Genomic DNA, 26,912 nt, shown 5'->3' on the forward strand with positions numbered 1-26,912 from the left:
GCTGCAACGCTTACTTTCCTGAGCTTTGCTGCTTTTCATGGCTTCAAAGTCAAAGCGGCAAAAGTAAAATGACAGTTTGGCCTCTCAGATTCAGGAATCCTGACTGTGTGATACTTTGAAAAAGGAATTCACCGAGGATTTATGATGTGTTTCTACAGCGAGGGAACACATCAATGACTTAGATGCAAAAGAAAAATAATGATAATTGTACAACAGCAAACCTCACAGAAGTTCAAAGCAGCTGTGATCCAGTGACCCCAGGAAGAAAACTTCCTTTGAATTTTCTAAACAAAATACATTTTACTTTCTTTTCCAGCATCAGTAATTGAAAGTATTTTCATGTATGTGCAACAACAATGACATCCAATAACTGATCAGAATATTTTAAGCTCTCCCTCAGGTCTTCCGTCGGGGGGGGGGGCATGTACGCGTCTCTGTTGGCGAACGGCCTCCACCCGGCTCAGCACCAGCTCCTCACTCCGGTCGTTTCCACCGGAGCGGACTGCTCTTTTATGTGGTTAATCAGAAGGTCTTGGATTCTGTTGCAGACGGAGTGGGGGTGGGGGGTGGGGGGTGGGGGGGGTGGAGATCCATTTTCTAGTTCAAGGGAGTTCAAATAAGGGGAGGAAACGAGAGGCTTATCTGATCAGAACGAGGCCTTTGAACAGAAATGCTGACACCGTCATTAAATTTTAGCACACAGAGACAGTAATGGAGTACAGTACTGATACTTTTGTTCACCTATTGGAAGCATAAAAGATTAGAGGAGCCCTCAGACTCGACATGCTCAGCTTGCAGTTTTAGTTATTTAAAAGCTTGTGATCAGTATGTTCTGCGGATGGTTTTGATGGAATATTCATGTCATGAATACTTAACTTCCAAACTCTCTGCAGTGGATGCTAGCGTGGCTGCATGCAGTCCTGTCTCCGTTTTCCTTCCAAACGACCGCCCCCCGTCTGCAGACGGTTTCTGTAGGTGTGGTTTGTCTCTGCGAGCTGGAGACTCGTGGTGATTTACAGAAATGTGTTAAGATGCGCCGGTTTGCCGATTTTCTCCGTCTCGCTAACAACTTCCTGCAGCGTTCTGCGACGTCAGCCCTCCTCCTCTTCCTCGCTGTCCACTTTAATGAGTGCTGCTGCCACTCAGCGGCTCTCACCACTGGCTTTGCTTGTTTCAGTTTTCCTGCAAATACCCAGTAAATCAGAGTTGATGTGCATGCATCATGCAAGGAGAGGGCTTTCTAAATGTGAGGGAAAACACTTATGTAGTCAAATTTCTTTACAAAAGCAGTAATGAAAAAGTATATGAGCTGTGAGGAGGCAGTAATTCTCCTGGTGCGGTGGCCTCAGAGCCGATCTGAAACACATTGTGGGAGATGATCGAGTCTTAGTGTCAATACATCAGCCCAGAAAATTACCTCTTCTCTGCTTGGCCTACTTTAATCTCTAGCCTCCTATTGAAGCAATGAACACTCTCTCCTCCGTCCCATTGACAACGTAAAATGGGTTTGCCAGCTTGATTGACAACTTTGTCCACCTGACAAAATGTAATGCAGTGGAGGACAAAAAACAGATCAGGAATTCTTTGGACCCAATCTGGTTCTGCCGATTACATTTTCTCTGCTGGCTTCTGCTTTATTGTATCAGAAACGTCTTTTGAAGTATTGAGGTGGAGTGTGTTTGTGGGTGTGTGTGTGTGTGTGCGTGGGTGTGTGTGTGAGAGTGTGCGTGTGTGGAGTAGTTTGCAGGTGTCCATGGTAGTGTGTGCATGTGGGTGCATGATTTTCTACCTGTGTGCACATGTTTGAGTATACTTATGAGTGTGTGTGTGTGTGTGTGTGTGTGCGAATGGGTATGTGTGTATATTTGTGAGCATTTGTATGTATGATTGTGCATGTCTGTTTGTAAGTGAGAATATTATGAGTGTATATGTTTGTGAGGATATTGTTGTGCGTCTTGTCCAGAAGTATTTGGGAGGATCTTTTTTAGAGTACAGGATTCCACCAAGTCAAGAGAAACCATCAGCCTGACATCCCAGAGACAAACTCAGTGTTTGGTAGAGACTTTTATCCGGAGCGACGGCGAATAACAGAAACAAAACTCTATTCTTTTGCTACATAAATTCATTTGATAAAAGCAGCACTCACAGCTGAGCGCTGGAGCTCCAGAAACCTTTCTGCTGCGGGGATTTATTTTAGTTTTAATCGAATGAATTCTTCAAATCACAACAGTAAAACATCCAAAAACCCGTTCCACCAAATCCAGCAGGACTCTCACAGTAGCTATTCCAATTTGAGGAGAGTTTTTTGTTTTACTCTTATTAATATTTCTTTGGGTCAAGTTACAGAATCAAGGATGTTTTCAATCAGAAAATGATTATAAATGGCTTTCCTTTCACAAGAAAATCCATTTTCATGGTTCTCAACTTTTAAGAAAAAATACTAACTTTTTAGATCTGACAATGTTTCAATGTAAAAAGAAGAACTTTAGGTTTGTTTAAAAATGTCTCTTAGCAGCAGAATCAGATAGGAGAATCTTTTTCAATGTTCTAATGCTAATATAACAGACAATTTTCCTTCATCTTTGTTCTTTTATGTTGAAACGGGACATTTCATGTGGAGGAGGGGGCGTATGTAACACTGTTTACCTTCAGCTGTTCTGATGACAGGTTCATGACGTAATGGGACAAACGGACTTCTGGGTGTGTGAATGAACAGGAAAATAAAGTAGTGGTTCTTTACACCCAAACGTGTCTCTGAGCTCCTTATTTCACATTTGAAACACCGCTTTACCGACAGCAGACCCCTGAAAGCCGGCTACACTGACAATAATTTAATTTAAGTCCCCAAAAGGTTCAGAATTTCTTTGTTTTTCACAAAAGGCTCCACATCTGTCATCTTGAAGCTAGGCTAGGATAAACAGACAACGTTGTTGTTCTATCCTCATTAATTTATAACTTTTTCTGTTAAATTATGACTGTTGTTCTTGTAAATGTACAACTGTATTCTTGTAATATAACAATGACATTACTCGTAAAAGTACAACTTTAAAGTCATAGTTTAAAAACTATTCTTTCTTCGTAAACTGGTCCTAAAACTCTGTCGTATAGAACTGTAACAACCTGAGGAAAAAAAAACCAGAGCGATGAATCAACCTCTGGAAGCTGATTCTCATCAGGGTTTTCTATCTGGTTCTTTGAACAAGACAGTCCAAGAGACCCTAAAGATAAGTTTCTGCTCGTTCTTGGACGATTCCTCAATGAGGTTTCACACAAAGTGCTCACTCTCACTCTGCCAAAGCTGAAAAACTCTGCATTTAATGTTAAACTGGAGAGCAGAGAAAAACACAGAAATATCTGCTCATTTCAAAGGTCATCTTATTGATCGGTACAGAAATCTGTAATCACATTAAAGCTTAATTCAATCCACTTCCCATTTATTCCACAATAACACTGTCTGGTCATTTTCCCCCACAGCACCGTAAATACACAGAGCTTTTATTAATTCTGTGGATTTGGGAGCTAAACTGTGACTTACTCATCTGTGAATCTTTGTTACGATTGTTTCTCATCGCCATTTCTGAATTGTACTTGTGTTTGTTAAAGCTGCAAAGAATGAACAGCTTAAGACCAACGGTCACTTTAACTGTTAAGCTGCAGAACTCTATAAACTGGGTCATTTAGGATTTTAGGGTTTCTCTCCCCCCCGGCACAATCATGGACCCCTGGGGGGGGGGCTTCGGTTTAAAAAATACAGAGTACACTTTACTGTTTTAATCTGTAGAAAAGGCACAAAGTGGAACAGTTCATCAACAGGGAGATGTCCACTAGGAAAGAGTCACTGCAGAAATGACAGTGGAAGGCCAACACAAACCCCCCTGAGGAGGGCCCCTCCCAAGTGAGAGGATTGAACAAAATAAAAATCTCAAATTAATTTCTCATATATATATATTTTTTAAATATATATTTTTGTATTTGTGTCAATATATTTCCTAAATGTCCATAATTGCGACTCCAACACAAGCGTGTCCTTTGGTGCACGTCTTCCTCATGAAAATCACCAACCGATCATGTAAAAAAAAGGTAACACTTAACAATGAGGGTCCCTTTGGTACTGTTAATTTATGCATAATGAAGTAGTAATGTAGTAAGAAGGAAACTCTGTAGTCTGCAGTGACAATATACTGTCCTTCTTATCAAAGGGTCATCTACAGGAATCTAATGAGTGCAAAGAAAAAAGAAAGACTTTCATCATCTTTCACCTGGATGAACAACACTAACATCCTGGAAATAGTGAATGCTTTTTAGACCAATGAGGTGACACTGAATAACTTCCCATGATGCACCTGACCACCTCTCAAAGCACGCAGGTTGAATACCACAGCTTTAAATGACAGCTATGTAAAACTATGTTGTAGTAATGCAGTAAATGAAATGTATCGCTTGAAAAGTTCTAATACAAGAAAAGCCTTTTCATTCTAATTCTAGACTGTTATTGAATGTTAATTTATTATCACCCTTCACTTTTAGATTTCTTTGCATCAGGATCAAAAGATGCTGTGATGCTGTCTTTAAATCCTAATGAGGTTCACATTGATTAAACGTCATATGTTTTTATGTGCATATAACACTGAAGTGGGCCGTAGCATGAAGTTCTGTGCTGGTTTTATTTGTCAGGTCAGTTCAGTCCAGCTGGAATGGAGCCAGCATCATGTGGTTGTATTTGAATTGGATTTAGTTCCTCATAAAAACTAAAGAACTGCTTGGACTTTACTGTCAGAGACACTTGAAAGCACCAGTTAAGTGAGAGGGTTTATTTCAGGGTTTCTGCTTGCTCCACTCTCTGTCCCAGAGTGCTTTACCTGCAATATCAGTTTAATGACTGATGCTTTTGTTGTTTCACCTGGGAGAACCGTGACGACCACGGAGACGCACTAACCTTTTGTAAAGGTCACGAAATAATGAAAGCGGCTCAGCTGTAAACTGGAGGAAATGGTAATAGCGATCACGTTGACGAGAAATAAAGAGAACACGATTGGCTGACGCCGTTCCGGCTTAGCTTTGAGAACATTACGACTGAAAGCCGTTTTTGTTCAGGATTACATTTCACAGCCGTTTCTTTTAAACCTCCAACATCACATGACCCAGGAAATATCTGCATTTCAAATGATTTACTTTAACATTTTCATAAGAAGCTCCAAGACCTATAAGATTTGAGTTAAAACATGTTTTTTGTGTATAATGCTCCTCTAAAAGACATTTTTTTATTTCAACACATTTCTGCATTTATGTCTTTGACTTTTACATTTAGAGTTTGGTCAAAGATAACCAGAACTGAGCTTCAATAATTGACTTATGTTAAAAAAAAAAACTTGATTTAGGTTTTTCCTGAGTTTATCTAATATGTTATCGCCATTTTGAAGTTATAACCTTCTTTGTTGTAAAGTATCTTGTGTTTTTTTGTGAAACGTTCTCTATAAACATACTTTTTCAAAAAATATTTACATAGATATCTTCTTAAAATTGATTTTTTACTAAAATTATTATTAAATGAAACGTGGAGTCTGGTGACAGTCAGTGAACAAATATACGGTGTGATGAAATTAGTAAAAGTTGCACAAAACCAGAATGGACGTAGCATAAAACAACACTTTCTGTGAAAAATGTCCTGTTCTATTCTTTATGTCCTTCTGATCTGTTTAGGGGTTAAAACCGGCCTGTACCACCCAGAGGGCAAAGGGGGCAGCAGGGTCAGAGAATTGATCAAACCATAAAAAAGGAAAAAAGAGTATTTAGGGTCTGGTTTTCAAGGAACCTTTATCATTGTTTGCAAAAATGTCTTCACTTTTCAATCGAAAAACATTTCAATCTAAAAACCTTTGAACATTTTTCCTGCCAGTTTACAGCAGAGTCCTTTTTGTCATGAAAAGATACTAAAATAAATCCAGACTGAAAGTTCTTGGCTGTACGTCTCTCCAAAAGTATGATTTAGTTGTTTTTTTCTGTGCTTTTCTTTGGCCTGAAAATATGTAAACATATTCACTGGGAATAATCCTACTTTGGTTACCATTAAATCTCCAAATGGTTCCACTGCCCCCTCGGGGGGTGGGTCAAATGTGGGGAGCAGATTTCCACACTCAATCATGGGACTTTCTGCCACCATATTGCAAAACTCATTTTATTCCAGCAGACCTTCAGGTCTGCGAGAAAAGCTGTCTTTATTTGCTCGTGTGGGAATCTTCGGCAGCAGAGTCGGCCCGATCAGGAGCGCCTCCGGCCGGCAGAAGGTGTTGCGCCCCCCCGTTCATGCTACTGTCTTCTTCTTCTCCTACTGTTAAACACCAGAAGGCATATTCATGAAGGAAGCATAATTAAGCAGTCAGAGTTTGGATTGCTTCCAGATGGATGAGTTATTGTTGCCATTATTGATGCTGGCTGCCATGAGCCCCACTATCTGGGATTAATGCCGTTAGAATTTAGAAGCCCGACACCATTTTACCACTTAGTCCCATGATGAATAGTGTTAGGCAAAGTCGTTTGCTCTGACACTCACTCACTTCCCCTCATTTTATGTACTTTGCTTGCCTTATTAAGGCTCTTACCACTAGCTTAATTGCCTATTTAGAATTCTCCTCTTTGTGACCTGGATGTGTGTTATTTGGTGAATGTAATTAAGTTACCTGTAAATTTCCCAGTAAAGGCCCCATCCATCTCTGTTATGGGGGGCACTTATTTTTGTTTTCATTAATTTAATGGCCAGTGTGTCTGGATGCTCAGTGGAACCGAGAGGAGGATCGGGTTCGGTTGAGCCAAATTTAAGGAATCAAAGTTAAACTGGAGATGAATGTTTTTTACAAACTGTGCTGCCAAACTGAACACATGATTAGCAAGCAATCACAGCCTCTCTGCTGAATAATGCATCTTCCTGTGTTAAAAATGGGGTTCTAATCAATGTTGGAAACTTTTATAAACTGTTTCACTTTTAGTTAGTGTGTGTTCAGCCACTGCTCTTCAACCCCTTTAGCTGTGTTTGTCACAAATGTGCCGCTACTAAAACAGATTCAAATTGTCTGCTGTACTTTGAAGGACAAGCTCAAAAAAGTAGGAAAAGCTGTGATTTTCTGAAGGCGAGAGCTTTTCGGTTTGCTAGTTTAAGGGCAGCACTGATGTATTTTTGTAGGGCAACTTGTTTGTGGGGGCTAACTTTGGCTAGGAGGCATCATTTACGAAACACAGACACATTTAGGACAAAAGATTAGAAAATCTGGTGAATATTTGGAGGGATTGTCCACTGGGGAGCTGGCCCCGACTGGCCCCACGGGTTGTTGAGTTAGAGAGAGATGTTCTGCAGCTGTTCTCGTTTTGGTTTTTCCTGCCTGTTTGTTAGGAAGCATCAGACCAACGTGATCCAAAACCGACGTGAATGAACGTTGAGCTGAAAGTAGATGAAGACATTATGAAGGTTTGTGTGAGAAATAGTCTGCACACCATGCTGCTCTCAGCTTTTGAAATGAAGATGCCGTTAAAAAACACTTTTTTATATGTGTGTAGCCCTTTTATACTCGTAGATTAAATGAGTGGGCTCTGGGTTCTTATTCTCTGATCAATTTTACTGAAAGTAATAATATTTTGGATCGATGAAACTATTTAAAATAATCGTGAACTCCACAGTGAATATAAAACCAAATAATCAATAAAATCCCAACACAAGTTATAATGTGAACATTAACCCCTTTTTAATGAAAATTAAATGAATATAAAATAAAGCAATAACAAAATGGTGATTTTATACCAAATAAAGCAAAATATAGACTCTTCTACACAAATAAAAATCACACACTCACAGTGTAGGCAAAACGCTCAATCACAGTTCAGTAACTTTGTTTTATCTTATGCTAAAGCCGGCAAACCCCCTTTGAACTCCTACGTTGCAGGCCTGAATCGATGTTTGTGTTCGTAGGGACCAAAAACTCCACAGTCGCTTCACTGAACCAGCAAAATAAAATAAGGTACCTTGTGCACTTGAGTATTAATCCAACCAACTTCTCTTCTCCTCGCGAGGCTCCTGTCCGGAAATGGCATACTCCGACTCACAGCTCCGACTCCATTTTGAAACAGGCGTTGCCGTTAACAGTCACCACTTCCTCGTCTTCGTCTCGTTTGGAAACGTCCTCTGAGCTTCCTGGGTGGCTCAGAGTGCTATCTGGATCGAAACGCTCGTTCTCCAGTCCGGGAACAGTCTTCTCAGAGTTTTTCAATTCAGCCGATCTTGTGGACGGCAACTCAGTCCTTTGCTAAACCTGTTAGCGTCGGCTACATACGAGGCTAACGTCACAGTATCCAACAGTCACAAGTCCTGGGCGAAGACTTACTGTAATCTACCAACGTTTTCAGCCCTCGATCATTAAGTGGACCATCTCGTGGACGAACCACGGCACAAACTTATATTACTTGGGCATACGAACGAACGCATTCATTAGCTGCTCAGTCCTTCTCTGCCAAAACCGGAACTCTCCTCCGCTCTCTTTTTCCGCTCTCCCCCTCCAAACTCCTCATGCACGTAACATAACTTCAATCAAAAAAACTACAGTCAAACACTGTTAAAAGTACTGCAAATAACATTTCACTCATAATGCTTCACAAAGAACAACAAATGAGCTTCCATAAAGAAAATAAATTAACTAACAAAATAATTTATTTATTTATTTATTCATGAAATTTTCTATTTGTCCCATTTTTTACCCTGGCTACATGTGTATTTGAAAAAAAAATACCAAAAATTGTTCTTTAGCAAAAGGGAAACAATTGGTTCTGAGGAGGGCTTTACTCAACACAACACACGAGTCAACAGTGTTTGGATGTTGTCACTCTATCAGGTGTTTTTGTGAGTTCCTCACTGTGACGCTCTGCGATGGTTGCAGCAGAGAGCAGCTCTGTAAACAGCTGAGATGACCTCTGCTGAGCTGGAACCATCTTCTGAATCAGTTATTGTGTCCGTAATGCAAGGAGGCGATTGCATATTTTCTCTAAAGGGAAAACAAATAAGAGCTAACACATTGAATGTTTCCATCTTTTTTTCGGCGCCCGGCTCCATACCAGGCCTCCGCCGCTGCTCTGCTGTTCCCATCACTTTTTACTCAAAACAATTTAGCTTTTATTTTACATCTGTGCCAGCGGCAATGCTGAGAAATGCCAAACCAATTTGAGAATAGGTGCTTGAGCATGACTGGAGGAAGAAAACTCTCCAAGGCCGATAAAAAATATGTGAAAAATGTTGGTCTGTCCACTTTACACAGACCTAAAAACATCATTCAGCTGCAGAGATTGCTTTGAATTTAACATATATATATATATATATATATATATATATATATATATATATATATATATTTTTTTTTTTTTAAACAAATCACTTTGATAATCATTATCAAAACTGGAGTATAAGCACCCTTCACAAAGAAAAACAATAGTTCAATAAAAAAATATTGAAAAATATTGTTTAAGTAAATTTTTCTTTAAGTAAACTAGTGAGCTCTTTACAAAATCATCTGCAAAGATAAAAAAAACAACATGCATCGCTCCTCGAGGGAACGGTGATGTGTGGAGAATCCATTAAGGAATAGGACATATTCCTACCTCCAAACCCAAAGAGCGTGGAGGACATGGTGGATGCCCTCCAGAAACACTTAAACTACACGAAGGAACAAGCTCTTTCCTTATTAATGTGCTCCTTTACAAAGCAACACACCATGCACCGTTCCCCCAGGACAAGGCAGAGCAATGAGTGGAGCGAGCAGGTCTGTTCATTTTTTAAAGCCTGGTAACCTGTCCTCAAAGGTACTGTAGTACATCAAGATGCTACTTAGCTGCTACAGCGGATATTACTCACTCTTTTGCTTAATGCATGCAGTCGTTCATCAAGCGCTGATAGGAGCGACGAGAGGAGCTCAAAACCTTTTTCGTTTCACCAAATCAACTGGCAGCTTGGAAACAAACTGAACTTCTCTCTGAATTAGTGAGCGCTTGTTGAACAGGCAACAAAACGATGCTAATTTTTGGAAATAACAAGTGGGATCGATTGGCAGCTTTTGGTTAAGGCGCCTTCACAGTCAAGAGGACAGGGTTTGTGTCTCGGTGGTGTTGTAGCCATTAAAGGTGGTGCTTTGAATGGAGGAAATGCTTACTTAGACTTCCCCTGGGCTTTCTGCTCTCTGAGCAGAATGAGAAAAATGTACTCCGGCAACATCAGAGGAGCATGAGAGGAAAACACATTTATCCTCTAAACACTGACGTTTGGTCACGTGCACGCGGGCAGGAAGGCTTTATGGGCCCGCAGATTTTTTGCAGTTAAAGGATCTCTTCATTACACGGTGACCTTGAGTGCAATATAAAGCATGATGGATGCAGGGATGTGGTGCAGCATGACAACAGGATGGATGTGTTCCACCACAGAGTTAGTTTATGCTCTACTTCGCATTTCTGCTCAGGAGCTGGACAAGAGGACGGCATCAGAGATCCGTTTCGACTGCGAGGGGCCCTGTTTTTTGGCGGTCGCCAACTCTGGGGTTTCTGCAGATCAAAATGTCCAGACGTGTTGGTGTGACGCCCTGATCTGAGGTCTCTGATCCCTAATTGCGCATGGGCAATGTGAGCAGATGTGCTGCGAGGCCAGAAGCGTTTCAACTTTGAGTTTCAACTGGTGGTGGTGGCGTGTGGAGGGGCCGTGTTGGCTACTGGCAACTAACACGAGCTCACGCACCGCAGGTGGTGCAAGTTGTGGGAGTCCAAAGGTCTTTGTTTGCATGAGGCAGAAACGAAATGGCAGGCAGAAATTGCTAATAGCCATTCCCTTTTGTCACATCACACATAGAGCTACAGGCTATTATTAATCATTTAGCAGGTTTCATAGCTGGGTTCAGCGCTCATACACAGCACCTGTCAGGCCGCGCCGCAGCAGGCAGGGTTCCATTTGATTAAGTCTCTTTAGCCTCCACACCCTCGCAGCTAAAGGTCACCATGCATTCTCCTCCGACGCCGCCTCGCATGCCTGTCCGTCATTTACATTTGGCCTAAAAGTTGAGCTCATTTGTAGGATAAATGCATTTTTATGGTCACATGGACAGATGCAGAAAAGAAAAACATGTTTGTTACGACGTTGTTAGGGAAACTTTTGGATTTAAATGATTTTAACTTTCACTCTTGATGGCTGATTTGAAGTTTAGGGACAATCAGTCCACCTAAATTCATTTGTTCTTTCCTTTTTTTCAGATTTTCTGTTTTTTGTTTAATTTTTGAAATGATTCCTCTTCAAATATTGATGTAGACATACAACCACACGGGAGCAACTCTTAATAGGAAAATGGGAATATAGTATGTTTTTAAAAATGCTGTTTCTTTTGGATAGAAAGAATATCTTCAATTTTTTGATTAAATAAAACATGTCACATCATTAGACGAATCAAATGAATAAGAAACAACCACAACAAAAATAAATCTAGATTAAATTAATCTAAGGTTGCCCTACGACGGAGTTTTAGGGCCACGGTGAAGAAAAAAAATTCTGGCCAATGTGGCAAGATTAAAGTGACGAGAAAAAACTCGACACAAAGTTTCAAGAAAAAACTCATCTTGTCGAGATAAAAGTCGAAATAAAGTTTCGAGATTAAAGTCGCAATGTTGCGCGAGAGAGAAAAAAACTCTTAAATTCACGAGATTATTGTGGAAGTGTGCACGCAGAGCAGCAGGTGAACGCCGTGCAGCAGCAGAGCTGACCGACTAAACTTTGTTGAACAGGTGAGCTGAATGTTTATTGATAACGTTCCAAATGTCTGGAGGCTCATTTGATTGATTTACGATTCATCAAAGTCTTATTTATTGATGGTTGGTTTGCAGGATCACTGCAGCCCGATGATGAAGCCATCGGGTGACCCTGCAGCTGTTTGCTTGAATCCTTTCTTCCTCCACCAAAGACCAGATCTCTACGTTTGTGTGACGCTTCCGTCTGAGGAGGAGAAGCACTTTTTTTCATTTTCAACGTTGTAATGCTAATAAAACAGACTATTTTCATTCCTCTTTGTTGTTTAATGATGAAATGGAACGTTTCATCTGCAGGAGGGGGCGTATGTAACACTGTTTACTTCCGCATTGGTGATCGGATGACAGGTTCATGACGTGATGTGACAGATGAACTTCAGGTTATGTGAATGAAAAGGAGAATAAAGGCTGCAGCGGTCCTCTACACCCAAACGTGTCTCTGAGCTCCTTATTTTACATATGAAAGTCCGCTTTATCGACACCGAACCCCGGAAAGACGGCTCCACTGACAATAATCTGATTTTGAATCGCCAAAAGGTTCAGAATCTCTTTGTTTTAAACCTATAATCCGGAAATAAAAGCTTCACAAAAGGCTCTACATATTTCATCTTCAAGCTAGGCTCCGATAAACAGACAACTTCGGTGTTTTCTCCTTTTTAATCTATTAATTTTTCCCCGTAAATTTACTTTTTTTTGGTGGCCATAAAACTGTGTCGTAAACTCTTAAATACAAAGCCAGTAGCTCACTAACATTAGCCATAACACTGAATACTCCTGAAAGACTCAGCGCAGGGGGGGGGGTTCAGCGCTAGAAACTTTGTGTCGAGTTTTTTCTCGTCATGACGAGATTAAAGTCGACATGACGACTTTAATTTCATCATGTTGGCCAGAATTTTTTTTCCTCACCGTGGCCCTAAAACTCCGTCGTAGTTGCCCAGTCTTGCTCAATGTCAACAGTAATTGCTCCCTAAACCAAAACTTTTCTTTTTCTGTGAGAACTTTAACGTTTTTGGGATTAACTTTCCTTTTTTTTTTTTAAGATAATTAAATTGACATCATAGTGAATGGTTTAAGATACTAGTGATAACGAAACATCTCAGTCTGACTACTTTAGATTCAACAGTTTTGGAAGCGAGCCCATCTTTTCAGGTTTTCTCCATCACTCAACCGGTGTTTGGTTTGACTCATTTCTGCAAATTCATGGTAAGTTTAAAGATAAAAAATATAATTTATTTCAATAATCTCACCAAAACAAAAAGGTTTAAAAACACTAAAAGAGGAAATTCTTTTTTTTTAACCAGTTTTAGAAGTTTCTACAAAATTGGGGCTCAGTTCTTCTCTGCTCCACTGAAAGGATGAAATGTTACAGAAATATATGTTTATTAAGGCAGATATTCCTTAGGAGTGGAATAAGTTATCAATCTATGTTGGTCTGTCTGATTTCAAAGACGCTCCTAAAAAAGATGTATTTCTTCTTTTGTTTGTTCACAAGCATTTTAAAGCAGCAGCTCATTTTTCTGCAGAAAAAAGAAAAGAATGTGCAACTGAAACTTTGCATCACTGCTCCCTAGGGAGAAGGGGGCGGGTCTTCTGCTTGACCGTATTCCTTTAAAAAAAATGAACTCATCAATAAAATACAATAAACAATAACTTGTACTTTTGATAGTGTACAAACAATACCAGCCTCATGGGTAGAAAAATGCATCAGTTATTCACTTTTTAAAGTTACTTTTTTAACGTGTTTGGAGAATTGTTTTTCTTTATAAGAGATTTTTTAAGTTAAATAAACACATTGTGTAAAATATTATGATTATATAATTATTTTTGCAAAGTGAACATAATTATATTTGAAGTAATAACATTATTTAAAGTTGGCAACTCTACAAAACATATATGCTTACAAAAATAAAATAAAAAAATACATTGGAGGTGCAATAGACCAGGGAAATAAATTAACAATTACAGTCAAATAAAGTTGAATATTTGGAATGAGAGATAAATGGGACCAAAGTCTGTTTATTCCATAGATTTTCTAAAATTATTTTTATTCAAGATCATAGTTAACATTTAAAAAGGGAAAAAAATATTGTTCTTTTTGATCTGATCTCCCATCCAATCATCTGCACTGACTGAGTTCATTTACCTGCTTTATCTGAGACTCATATCTGCGTCGGTGAAAAGGACGAGGCCTTTGTATTCCCTGTGAAGTGGGATCAGAGAAGCTGCTCCATAAATGAATGAATAAACACCACACGCATAGATCCAGAGCAGCCCTGCATCATACTGATGCAACAACAAAGCAATCCCACGCTCATGCGCCGGAGCGGCGGTGCGCTGACGCGAGTCCAGGGGCTCACGTGTCGGGAAAGGATGGCGGCCACAGATGGAGTCACAGGGTGCACGAGTCCCCCTCCCCGAGTGAGCCGCTGACTGTTTCTTCATTTGGGGTTTTGGGGGGAGCAGAGGTCCACTCAAGGTGATCGCTTAGTTTATGATGTCATGGAGGGTTCACTTTAGAGCAACAGAGACAAAGAATACACAACAGAAAGAAGGTTGCAGGATTTCTGCCTTTGATCATGCTGACAGCTCAATCATCAGCTTGGCACAGTTTCAAACCTATTTAAAGATCTGCAGCTTAAGTTGAAGTTGAACTTTTAAAGATGTCCAGGTAAAGAAAACATCCTTCATCAGTTTAGCTTACCCTACAGTTCTACTTATTACACAATGTATTTCTAGATCTAACTACATTACATGTGAGCCTTATGGCTCTGCAGTAAGAAATGTCATGAACATGAAAAACACAAGTTAACATTCAATGAAGAAAGAGAAACTGTTTCTGGGAGGTTGGACCCTGATCTGAAGCCTTTACAAATCCTAAAACGCTCACTAATTCAAAAATAAACCACAGGACGAAGATGGGGAACAAGTTTGAATTTTTTAGTTGAAAGTCTTTTCCTACATTTTTTTTTACATCCCAGTTCATATCTAAAAAATCCTGAGTACCACTAAAACCAACATCAGAGGTCCAAAGAGTCGCCATCTTTTTATTGTCACTTCATTTTCATGTCCATTGATCTCAGGACAGTTTTAAAAGCGACATGCCTGCTTGTGTTTTTGGACCGACTTCCAGACAAAGTGACAAACCTGTTTACAGCTCCACCTAGACACTTGACTTCACGGACGCGCCGCCACGGTTTGATTGCAGCCCTGACTGTCATCACCGCGTCATCAACGGCTGCAGAGTTTTTATCTGGCAGGACTCACTTCTGCTGGATAATTCTGCATTTGCCTGGACTCTGCAGCCACAAATCAAATCCTTTACATTCCTCCTGGCTCTGATTGCATTGCTGATGTTGTCTGGAGACTGCATAATAAATCGTAAATTGATTAGATGTGGTCGTGTTTGTCATCGCGATATCGGGCTGTTTGAAATGCGTATCGTAAAAGTCGGTGTAAACTGCGATAAATTATTTCCTGAAATGTTTGCACACATGCTAAAACATTCTCAGGGAGTAGTATATTGAAGTATTCCACAGATCAAACAGACCGCTTTATACATCTGATCAATCAACTGGATCCCTTTGCATCATTGATCTACTGAATAGATCCCTTCATGTCGCTGACCAATCAAATAGATGCTCACCTCCATATAAATGTGGGTCATTTGCAAAATAGTTTAAGTTATGTTGACTTTTATTTAAACCAAACTTCTGAAGTGAAATGGAAATGGCGCTTTTTGGTTTTCCTTTTTGTTCATTCATTGTAAGCCACATTGTCATATTGATCACTATCACCGCACATTGGAAGTTTTCCCCAAATCATTCAGCCCTACCTGGAAGGATGGATTTTTTTAAGGCGATGTCTGTTTTGCAGAAGACATACATTTTGTGTCTGAATAGCAGGAGGACATATGTATTTTTGATTTACTATCAGTGCTAGATTTTTCCTGAATAAAAAGATACTTTTCTTGTTGAAGTTCACCTTTTCAGTTTCTGCATCATTTCTGGGTAATAGCATCTAAGAAGTTATCATCTGAAGAGCTTATTCTGAATAAGAAAAAAGGTTTTTCAGACAGCCTTGAGTTCATCACAAAGGTATTCAGTGGAGCTCAGATGATGAATATTGTTTCACAACAAACTCATCTTATTTTTTATATATATATATATATATATATATATATATATATATATATATATATATATATATATATATATATATATATTTGTTTCCCATAAATGCTGCTTTGTTGTCCCCACCTGTTCCTAAAAGGTTCTTCAGGGAATGGGGCCACTTTCAAGCTGACCTGCTTACTCAACAGTAAAGTCTGTCTGCTCTTTGTTTGGCAGCTCCAGAAGCTCCCCTGAACTTTGGTGAAGAACACACATGCTAACACGGATCCACATGAAAGGAAGGTTAGCTTGCAAGTGAACCCTGGTGTGGTTCACCAACAATGTCACAATAATCTAGAGGTAGAAAGAGTGGAAGTGAACCAATGACAGTGAGTGTCAAAACCAACAATGTATTTAGAAAATTAACAGGTGAGGAAAGCCGGAGTTTAGCCTTCAGGGTTGGATCGTGGAAGTTTACATCATTGACACCGCCGGTCAATGATGGTGACCACCATGGTGTTTATCAATGAGAATATTTTATATTTTTGCAGCTTTCTCTTATTCGTCTCCGCTAAATTGTTTAAAGCAGATGATAAATATGCAAGGATATTCTTTTCTGCCTGGTGGTGACAGAGGGTAAAAAGACTAGACAACTAATCTCTTCACAACTATCTGCTACATATCAAATCTTATTTAACCCTTGTGCCATCTTATATGACCCCCCCCCCCTCACATTGACGTGTTCTCCCTACCATGACAAAGGTGGATAAAGGTGGAAAGATTTCATGTAATCCATGGACACCAGTGAAGATCACAAATCATTGACCCACTAGACCCACTGTCTAGTGGGTCTAGATGACCCCACTCCCAAGGTTAAAGTCCCTAGGACAGAACAAGGGTTACAGAGTAGATAGGATGTGTAGGATCATCACACAAGGAGACAACAGCCATGTCTGCTAAAATATTTTCAGTTTGTCTCCTCAACATAATTTAAATGACATAAAAACGACTTAACTCAAGATCACGGAATGAAATAAAGCACCTATTCTTGATAATAAATAAATAAAAAAAGTTGAGAATACATATACACATGATTTTCTTTTTTTATTTGTTAAGTCTTAGGTTTAATTTTTACTTTTATAATGTATAATTATTTCTTTTATAATTTTCAATTATTCTTTGATTTCTTTATATTTTTCAAATAATTCATTCAAGTTTGCAATTTGTACTTTGAAGTTCAAAACTGTTTTCACATTTCTTAATTTTCATTTTCTTCAAATAGACAATGTCTTTTTCTCAAATTTTCTTTTCAAATTTACAATCTGGTTTTTCGTGTATTTTAAACAAATCCTAATCTGACCTATAGCTGCAGGTGAGGCAGACTTGTTTCTCCAAATCACCAAATAAAAATCTACTTCAGGGATTTCACCCTGCAGCTTTCTTTAAGTGTCAAAGCAATAAGTTCCTGACACAGGTTTTGAGGTTTAGATTTCAGATAAAGTGTCTCCAAAGCAGACGTGGAAATGCCGGCGAGTAATGAATATTTCATTGAAAAGAAAAGATCAAGCCAAATTGAAAGTGAGAGACGAGCCTGAGCAGTGTGGCAGTACAGGGATGCACTCATAAAAAAACTCAGGGCTAATGTTGTTATGGTTTTTATTTATTTAATTAGCACAGCACTCAATGGAAATCCTTGTTTGCCTACCTGGGGGGTTTCCGGATGCAGGAATGAATTTTATCGGATAGCTGTCAATATCAAACCCTTTCATTATACAGTAGTTTACCTCCAGTGATCTCTGAAGGATTCATCAACAGTCAATCAAAGAGAGTTTATGCAGAGCCCTGATTTTGCTTCCTCCTCCCTGCAAACACACTTGAATACCCGAGGCATCAACACACTGAACGGCATTATACATTCATGTTGCCCTTTCTCTCAGCGCCGTCAAAGACTCCCACTTCCTCTTCCAGTCATTTAGGGACGGTCGCAGAAGCTTGTTCATCTGAGCCTTGGAAGAGAAGAGGAAACTGGGCAGATGTGGTGAACAGGAAACAGAGCAGGGCTTTTCCTTACGGATGCATGGAAAGTTTAGGAAAAATTAGCTTACAAGAGAGCGTAAAGGCTCTGATGGTATGCAGATGTCTACTCTTTGATCGAGTCTACAATTTTGTTGTCATCCAATGCAAAAACAGCCCCCTCAGAAATAAGTCAAACATTTTTACCCCACTTGTGGAATTTATCAAACAAGCTAGGACATAAATAAATCTGCCAAAGGGGTAAGAAAAATGGTCCTACCAAGAATTCAATTAAAAGTCTTGTCCTTTATGCTACAGTCACAAACACAACTGCCACTGTGCGATGGGGAGGCATTGGCAGAATCAGATTTCATTGTTTTGTGAATATTGTTGGCATGGTCTTGAATGTAGACAGCGGTAGTCAGTTGGGTGAGGATGACGCCTTTGTGAAGCCACAGGGTGGTTGCAGCCAGATCGCTGGCTGGAGGTCACCTCAAGTTACAAAACTCCAGGGGCCTCATTTATAAAACTTTGCGTAGGATTTGCGTCAGAAGTGGCGCACGGATGAAACATAAGACGTGCGTACGCACAGAAATATTCGGATTTATAAAACCGTGCGCACGCACATCCTACGCATCTTTCCCTTAATAAATCCCAACCAATCCTAAATGCAGCGCAGCTTTTGCGGCTTCATGACACGCCCATAGCTGCCCATAAATAGTCCGTGAAACGCCCACAAATGAATATTCATTGATTGCGAAACCATGGCAACACAGAGAGGAAATGAAAAAAACGTAACTTCACTCAATGTGAAGTAGAAGTTATGGATGGCTTGGTGGAAAAGAGGAGAAAAGTGTTGTTTGGAGGGCACAGTGTGGGCATTACTAATGCCAAAAAGGCACTTGAGTAGCAAACGGTGGCAGTCGCCGTAAATGCTGTAGCCTCACGACCTCGGACCGTGGCCGAAATAAAAAAGAAATGGTCGGACATCAAAGTCAAGTGTTACGGCTGTGGCCGTATTTGATTTTGTTTTGTTTGTTTGTTTTTGTGTTTTGTGTAGTATTTCTGTATCAGAGTGGGACTTGTATTTTTTTGGATCTTTGTCTGTTTTTGTCTGATTATTTTCAGGTGTGGTGGAAAGGGTGTGGCCTCCCATTGGACCAGCTGGTGGAGGCAGCCTTTAAAGCCACCATTTGGACATCCAGTCAGGGGGAAGGGAGCCTTGCTGCAACAGTCTCCACTGCAGCTTGGCACTCTTCTCCATTTTTGTTTATGTCTTCTCCACTTGTTTTAGTTTGTGTTGCACTTCGTAGTTCTTTGTAGTTTTGTCTGTGCCCACTCTGCTTAGTCCTTTGGTTTATGATTTTGTTTAAGTGAAGCTGTAGGGGTGAACCTCCATTTTGTTTAGTCCATGTTTTCTCCTGGTTTTGTTAGGTTAGGGAGGTTAGCGTTCTGTCTTTGATTTCCCTTTTCTTTCTTTGCAGGTAAGATTACATGTTGCAGTTAGTTGGGGTTTTGTTTGTTGTTTTGGCCTGGGTTCACCCTGAAGCCTTTTAGCTTCACTTTTAGTTCTTGTTGGTTGTTTATTTGTAAATCAATTTGTCATATTTTATGGAGACATTCGTTTGGTGTTTTGTGTTGCAGTCAACTTGGTAGCCAAACCTTTACTTTTTTATGTTATGCCCCCCCTAGCACCCCTAGACACACAAGGGGGCGTAACACAAGGCAAAAAAACGTCTGGCGCTCCATCGCCAGAGTGTGTCTGCCACGGGTGGGCGGGGGGACACCGGGGCTGAACCCTCTTGATGAGAGACTGGCGGTGTAGGTACCGGATGTTCTCGGGTTGCCGGATGTTCTCGGGGTCCTTCAGGGTCCTTCAAATGAGTTATATCACTAGAGGAGACATCACATGGTTCCTCATGGGAGGAGAGCACCGCCATCTTGGTGAGGTCAAGTTTTGAAGACCAAATCACTTTTACAACATTTAATAAAGAGCTCTGTTTTTGCTTTCAATCACTTCATTATATGAAAAAGAAGAATGGCTTGAAATTGCTTAGTTTTGTTCAGAAATACAAACTTCACGAGTACCTCTAACTTAACTAGTATTAGACTACTTAGATTTATTTCTATGTTCCTTTATTTTATTTTACTTATGTTTTTATTTATTTGTATGTTATGTTCATTGTTTCTTTTTTCCCCCTCTATTCTTTATTTTCTATGTCAATATTTTATATTTGGCAATGGTGACTGATCTTCGAGGCAATATTGATTACATCGTTATTGTTCGTTGTTAACGTTAATGTCATTGTTAATGTATGATACCGCAATTGTCAATAAAGTTTTTTAAAAAACTTAGCGACGTTAACTCATTGGTCGTGGCAACTTACAGCCAATCAAATAGTGTGACGTCATCATCGGTCGAAGGACCCCGAAGGACCCCGAGAACATCCGGCAACCCGAGAACATCCGGTACCCACACCGGCAATTATTGGGGAATCCCTTTTAAGTGGAGTGGTGACTTAGGCGCAGGGGGACGCCGACGCGCCAGATGCACCGGGTGACACACCCCCAAAAGCCCGCAGAGGTCCAACAGGACGGATCGAGGAAGTCGGAACCGGCTCATAAGACACTCGTCCTCATTTTCCAGCAAGTCTTCTTGCTGTCTAAAGATGCATTCACACTGTCTGTTTTGTGTACATGTCGACAGGTGGACATTTTTGCAGCTAGCAGGTGTGTTTATAACATTTGAGTGTGTGTGTGGACAGGCCCCGCCCTTTTTGTACTACATTTGAACCTTACCATAATGATTAACAACCAGTAAACCTGTCTGCTCTATGCTGCTTCATGGTCTTACCCCCCTTCCCCTCCTATTATCACCCTCCTACCCTCCCCTCTCTAACGTCCCTCTCTCTTCTTCCCCTCTTTCCTTTTCCGTCCGGTCCAACACCAAAGATTTTCAAACATGATTGAAATTAATAAAGTTTGGCCTCAATTACAAAAGGGGTTTATTCAGACATACCTTTGGTTTGTCTGAAGATGAATAACCCCTCTTGTTAAAGTAAAATATGTCCAACCCAAGAGGCCCTCAGCTCTCATCTGTCTGCCAAGCTGTTGGACAGGACAAGTAAAGAAAAAAATAAAATAAAATAAAATAATCCACGTGGAAATGGGAAATTGATCAGCGCAAATGTAATTGGTTGAATGCTTTAAAGCATTCAACCCTTTGTTTTCCTGTTATGCTATCTTCCGCCGTTTTTCAGCACTTAACTCCTTCTAGAATTTTTATCCTATTTTAACCATTCAGCTTTTAAAATGTTCAGCTCCTTCATCTTATTGATGCTATGACTTTTGGTTTTTCAAATCCTAGTACTTTTTAAGATATTCCAGGTTTTCCGGGAATTCTTGCCCTATTAAAATACATAGGGAAGTTATGGTTCATGAGGTCGCCGGTTCAAGACCCCGTTCGGACATTTCCAATTTTTCCACCATTCAACTATTAAAATGTTCAACTCTTTCAACTTATTTCAGCTATGACTTTTGGTAATTCAAATCCTTCAACTTTTCAAGATATTCCAGGATTTTCCAGAATTTTCCAATATTTTTCTCCATTAAAATACATGGAGACTCCTTGAAACCTTTGTTTCTTTCAAAGATTACAACTTCAACATGCCTTTAGCTAGAAACACCGTTCAAACAATAAACTGCTCAAAAGATATTGGACTTCAAAATAAGTTTTGAAATTATTATGGGATGGCAACACCAACTACTCTTTGGCAGCCATTTTGTGCCTAAAATTGAGGCTATTTTAAACTTCAGTTTTTACTTATTTTAACCATTCAACTATTGACATGTTCAACTCTTTAAGCTTAATTCTTTCAGCTATAACTTTTGGTCCTTCAAATCCTTGAACCTTTCAAGATATTCCAGGATTTTCCAGGATTTATGCTCCATTTAAATACAAGGATAATCCTTGAAAACCTTTGTTTCTTTTAACCATTGTAACTTCAACATGCTTTCAGCTAGAGACACCAGTCAACATTTAAATGTTCACCAGGCTTTGGATTTCAACAGAGGTTTTGAAATTATTATGGTATGGCAACACTACCTACAGTTTGAAAGCCATTTTATGACAAAATGTGAAGCAAATATTGCAATAAACTTCATCCATGGCTGGAACTGAACATATTGAAATTCACTGGATCTGGACATATAAGGAATGTAGGCGTGGTTATCAAATAAACTTCGTTGCTAAGGACGTCCAAAGGTTTACTTTTTCCGATTTGTCTGAAACTGACGTTGATTTTTTCGTCATCCCCAGGCGACCCAAACATAAAATGGTTGCTATGGAGATAAAATTAATAGAAAAGCCGCCATTTTGAAAAAAGTGGATTTTCTATCAACTTAGAACATGTAGCTTTTACCAATATGATACTCACAATGTGTTTTTTTGAGTCAGTTGATGATGCTGATGCTAGCACTTTTAGCCATTTTAGCGTCATCTTCAAATTTTCAACAGTACGTCCATTTTTTCAACAATTTCAGCTTTCATGCTTAACTCCGTCTACAAATTTTGACCTGTTTTGGTCATTCTACTTTTACAATGTTCACCTTTGACTTTTGGTCCTTTAACTTTTCAAAATATTCCAGGATTTTCCAGGACAGTTCAGCCATTTTTTCAACAATTTCAGCTTTCATGCTTAACTCCTTCTACAATGTTTTTTCATCATATTTCTGCTTTCATTCAGCAATACAGCATTCAACCCTGCATTTTCTTCTGGAAATGCAGCTCCTTCTAGTTTCTTGTTGCTTTGTGAATGGTTGAGACATACGCCATACATTGTTTTATCAAAAATAAAACAAACTGAAAGCATATGCATGAACACCATAATTCCATAGCTTATGAAGAAATGTTTTACTATGAAAACAACTTTCCCCAGTGGACAATTAATATGTCCGTCTGTCTGTCTGCACCTATATCTGCTCCGCCAGACGGACACATTGACGGGAATATCAGTTTTGTACATTATTTCGTTCTGTTAACTATATTATTTATGAGGATGAATTGCACAACATGCCAATATTGCAGAACATATGTCACTTTTCTTTCTGCAAATAAGTGTTCATTTGAATTTCTGTTGTAATTTTCGTTTGATTTTTTTGTTTGTCTCACTGCTGATCGATCAAACGGGTCTTCGTGTAGGCTGTTAATTGTAAGACTTGCTTTGTGAAGTCGTCATGTTATTTCTGAGAGGCAGTATTGTCATTTTCACTTTCACGTCTTTCTTCCATCTGCCGACGGCGTCGCTGTTTCTCATTTCACCCGTTTTTGTGCGTACGCCTGGGTCAGAGCTTGAGTGAAGGACCGCACATTTTCCTGTCAAGTTTGCTTTTTATAAATCTCAATTATTGCGTAGAGAGTGGCGTCGGCCTTCTTTTGTGCGTACGCAACGTTTAGAAATGAGGCCCCAGGTGACTTTGATTTCCAAGCAGTAGCCCGAATTACTCGCCCCTTATTACTCTTATTACCTCGTCTGACTGACAATGTCGAGTCTTTTAAGGAACAGCTAAAGAAACTGCTTTTTAAGAGAGCTTTAAGTTCATAGTATTCTGCCATGTTCAATTTATTGCTTTAATCTGTTTTACTTTGCCTCCTTTTTTTCTGCCATGATGAGTTTTGTGCAGCATCAATGCCGTCTTCCCATTTGAAATCACAGTGGCCGTGATCGCCAGGTTGTCATTCGGTCATCGCCGGGCCCATGTCAACAGCCCTGCTGAGTGCCGCTCTGCTACCGTACGATATCTAACAATCAGACGGTGGCAGTCTGATTATTTTGGGAACCTTAGAGACCCTCCTATTAGTCCATTATTACGGTGGGGTCTTCCTACCACCCGCCTGCCACTGTGCAACCTTGAAATGTGCCTGTGCGGCCACTGACAGATGTAAAATAAATAAACAAAAAATAATCCAGTCGTCATACAAATTTAACTTTTTCTTAAAACGGCTGCTATGTGGGGTGTGAAAAAAGAAAAAAGAAGAGGTCTAAGACATATTTTCTTAAACCAGTGCTTCTCAATTATTTTTTGCCAGGCCCCCCCTAGGAAAAGAAAATGTTTCGCGCCCCCCCTGACCCCCCCCCCCCCCATAACCCCCCCCCCACACACACACACACACACAGACACACTCGCGCGGTGACAATACATCAGGTCAGTATCTATAAAATTTGTATACCTAAAATTGTATCTTTTAACACTAACAAAAGAAAAAAGCAAAATAAATCCACTTTCAACAAATATTAACTTTATTTAGCCACAGAAACCCTGTTCTAGTCTAAAACAGAAAAGAAGCTGAAAGTACCTGAAATAAAAAAAATCTGTCATTCCTTATTTAAACTAGAAACATTTTGACCAACTGAACCATTTGATGCTGAAAAAAATAATTCAATCAATAAATAATATTAAATCTAAATTGATCTGAAACATTAACACAGCAGCACCAATATAGTGTAGCGACTAACGTTTTTGGGACTCTGTTAATGTGTTCTGGGTTACATCGTTGCTCCAGTGTGATTGGATGAGCGGGAGAATGGGCGGAGGAGCAGACAATAAAGGAGGGGTCGTGGGTGCACGAGGGGGTTGGGGGAGGATGGATGCTTTGATGGAAAGTTCTGATTATCGTTGTGCTGTATTTGGCGTGGTTACGGCCGACAGTAACTGTTCCTAAGTCATTAAAAAGCCTCACGGTTAGAAACGGTCGCCTCCGCTTCATTATTGCGTCAGTGGGACGCTACACTGGTGTCAGAAGTGAAACAACGGCGTTTTCGGCTAACTCAGTCAAGCTAGCGCGGCGCGCGACATGGCCGTTCAGCGGGACAGGACCGGCGCTCGCCCAAAAATCAAGGAGGAGATGGAGTATGGTGATTATGCGACTTCTCCGGGACGAGAGACGGATTTTTCCCGCGAGTATGACCACATGCTTCGGCTGAAACAAGCGGCCAGGAGGATGGCCGCGGACGCTGGATTCGGCGCGCGCGCGGCTCACGTTGGCGCCGGCGCGAACACCGCCGCCGGAAGTGACAACAACATACCGGATGTAAATAAACATGGCGGCGCCCTGTGCAACCAGCTACCAATGAAAACGCCCAAATACTCCGGTAAGGCTGACTGGGAGGCTTTCTATGCACAATTCGAACTGTTAGCTCGGGCCGCCGGATGGTCGGAAGACACTAAAGCTCTCCAGCTGGCTCTGTGCCTCACAGACGAGGCCTCCCATTGTCTGTTGCTGCTTAGTCCAGAAGAACGGGGCAACTTCCAGGCTTTGGTTGGAGCTCTGCAGCAGCGTTTTGGACAGTTTGGCCAGCCTGCTATTTTGCGCTCAGAGCTAGCAAACAGACAGAGGCGAACAGATGAGCCACTGCGGGTTTTGGCTTCTGACATTGAAGCTCTTACAAGAAGAGCCTATCCCCACATGCCCGCTGCGGTCCAAGCTGAGCTGGCGAGGGATCAGTTCATCCGAGCCCTGTCTCCGAGGGACCTGAGAGTACAGACGCAACTGGCCCACCCCTGCACCCTTCGAGAAGCTTTGGAGACGGCGCTGGAAAGAGAACTGGTTGGAGCTGCTGCTGAGAATGGTGCCATTGGCTGCAACCCTGTTGTGAGGGTTGTAGAAAAAGCAGCCCCCGACCCAGAGGAACCAGGATGGGTCCAAGAGCTCACAGAACTGATCCGAACCGTGGCCGTGCAGCCCCCGAAAAAGGGTAGCCGCTTCCGCCGCGACGCCCCTGTCTGTTGGGTGTGTGGCCAGGCTGGACACATCAGTGTGCGGTGCCCCAAGCGTATGACTCCTCAGGGAAACGGCCCGGGGTCTGTGTAGGAGGGACGTCACAGACCCGTTTTCGCATGTCCCACCCTGATGATCTGCTAGCAGATGGAGCCCACCTTGACAGCCGGGGGAGGGAGGCTCAACTCCCCCCAGAAGCAGACGACAGTGCGGAGTGGACCAGAGTTGTGGGCTGGACCCATGTTGGGGACTTTTGCCACGTTCCCATAACCATAAAGGGGGTGTCCTGTGTAGCACTTGTGGACACAGGGTCCACTGCCACCCTGCTCAGGCCCGACATGGTCCCAGCTGAGATGCTACTGGAACCCACAGCTGTCAAGCTACGAACTGTGACCGGGGACTTGACTCCCATGCTTGGCCGGGGGACAGCGAACATTCGAGTGGGTGGCATGACGGTGGATTGTAAGGTGTGGGTTGCAGCTGTGCAGGATCAGTGCATATTGGGCTTGGACTTTTTGAGAGCAGCCCGATGTGTGTTGGACCTAGGGGGGAATACCCTGGAGTTCCCTGGGGGGCCTAAGGTGCCCATGGTCCGACCCATTCGGGCCCAGTGCTTACCCCGAGAGACATCAAGGGCGGTAGAGATGCAACAGGACCTGTCCCCGCCCTACTCTATTCCGCTGCCCACCACTCCTCAACCTAAGATCGAGACGCAGCCACTGCCCTCAGATCAGCGGAACGCAGTGGTTGAGGCTGACAGAGTGACAGCTGTGAAGGAGATCTGGAGGCGCAGCTGTGATGGGTTGCAGCCGGGACAGAAGGATGAACTGTGGAAGGTGCTGTTGGAGTATAGAGACATTTTTGCACTTTCTGAGGATGAGGTGGGGCTGACACACCTAGTTCATCATGAGATCGATACTGGAGATGCCCGCCCGATTAAAACACGCCCCCGCCGCCTCCCCCTTGCCCACCAAGTGGCTGCTGACAGTGCGATTGAGGAAATGCTGCGTGGCGGCATCATCGAGCCGTCAGACAGCCCCTGGGCTTCAGGGGTTGTAATGGTCAAGAAAAAGAAGGGTCCGAAAATGCGGTTCTGCGTGGACTACAGGCCGCTGAATGGGGTGACCAAGAAGGACTCGTACCCGCTGCCCCGCATAGATGAGTCTCTGGACTTGGTGTCTGGCTCATCTTGGTTCTCCTCA

The 26,912-nt window shown here is 41.3% G+C and overlaps 1 long non-coding RNA gene across 2 annotated transcripts in view; it reads right to left on the reverse strand.

Annotated features, from left to right (window-relative positions):
* Window positions 1-561: 561 nt before the first annotated feature.
* The window catches only part of LOC110017287, a 128,128-nt gene continuing 101,777 nt past the window's right edge, over window positions 562-26,912 (reverse strand). Inside the window, exon 3 of one of the 2 annotated variants that reach the window (XR_002292650.2) lies at window positions 562-1,182. This is a non-coding gene — a long non-coding RNA (uncharacterized LOC110017287). Of the gene's footprint in view, window positions 1,183-13,843; window positions 14,323-26,912 lie in introns of those variants that run through there. The other variant, XR_002292649.2, reaches the window with a different exon arrangement.

Source organism: Oryzias latipes, chromosome 20 (genome assembly GCF_002234675.1).
Source record: "Oryzias latipes chromosome 20, ASM223467v1".
In the NCBI taxonomy this organism is placed as follows: Eukaryota; Metazoa; Chordata; class Actinopteri; order Beloniformes; family Adrianichthyidae; genus Oryzias; species Oryzias latipes.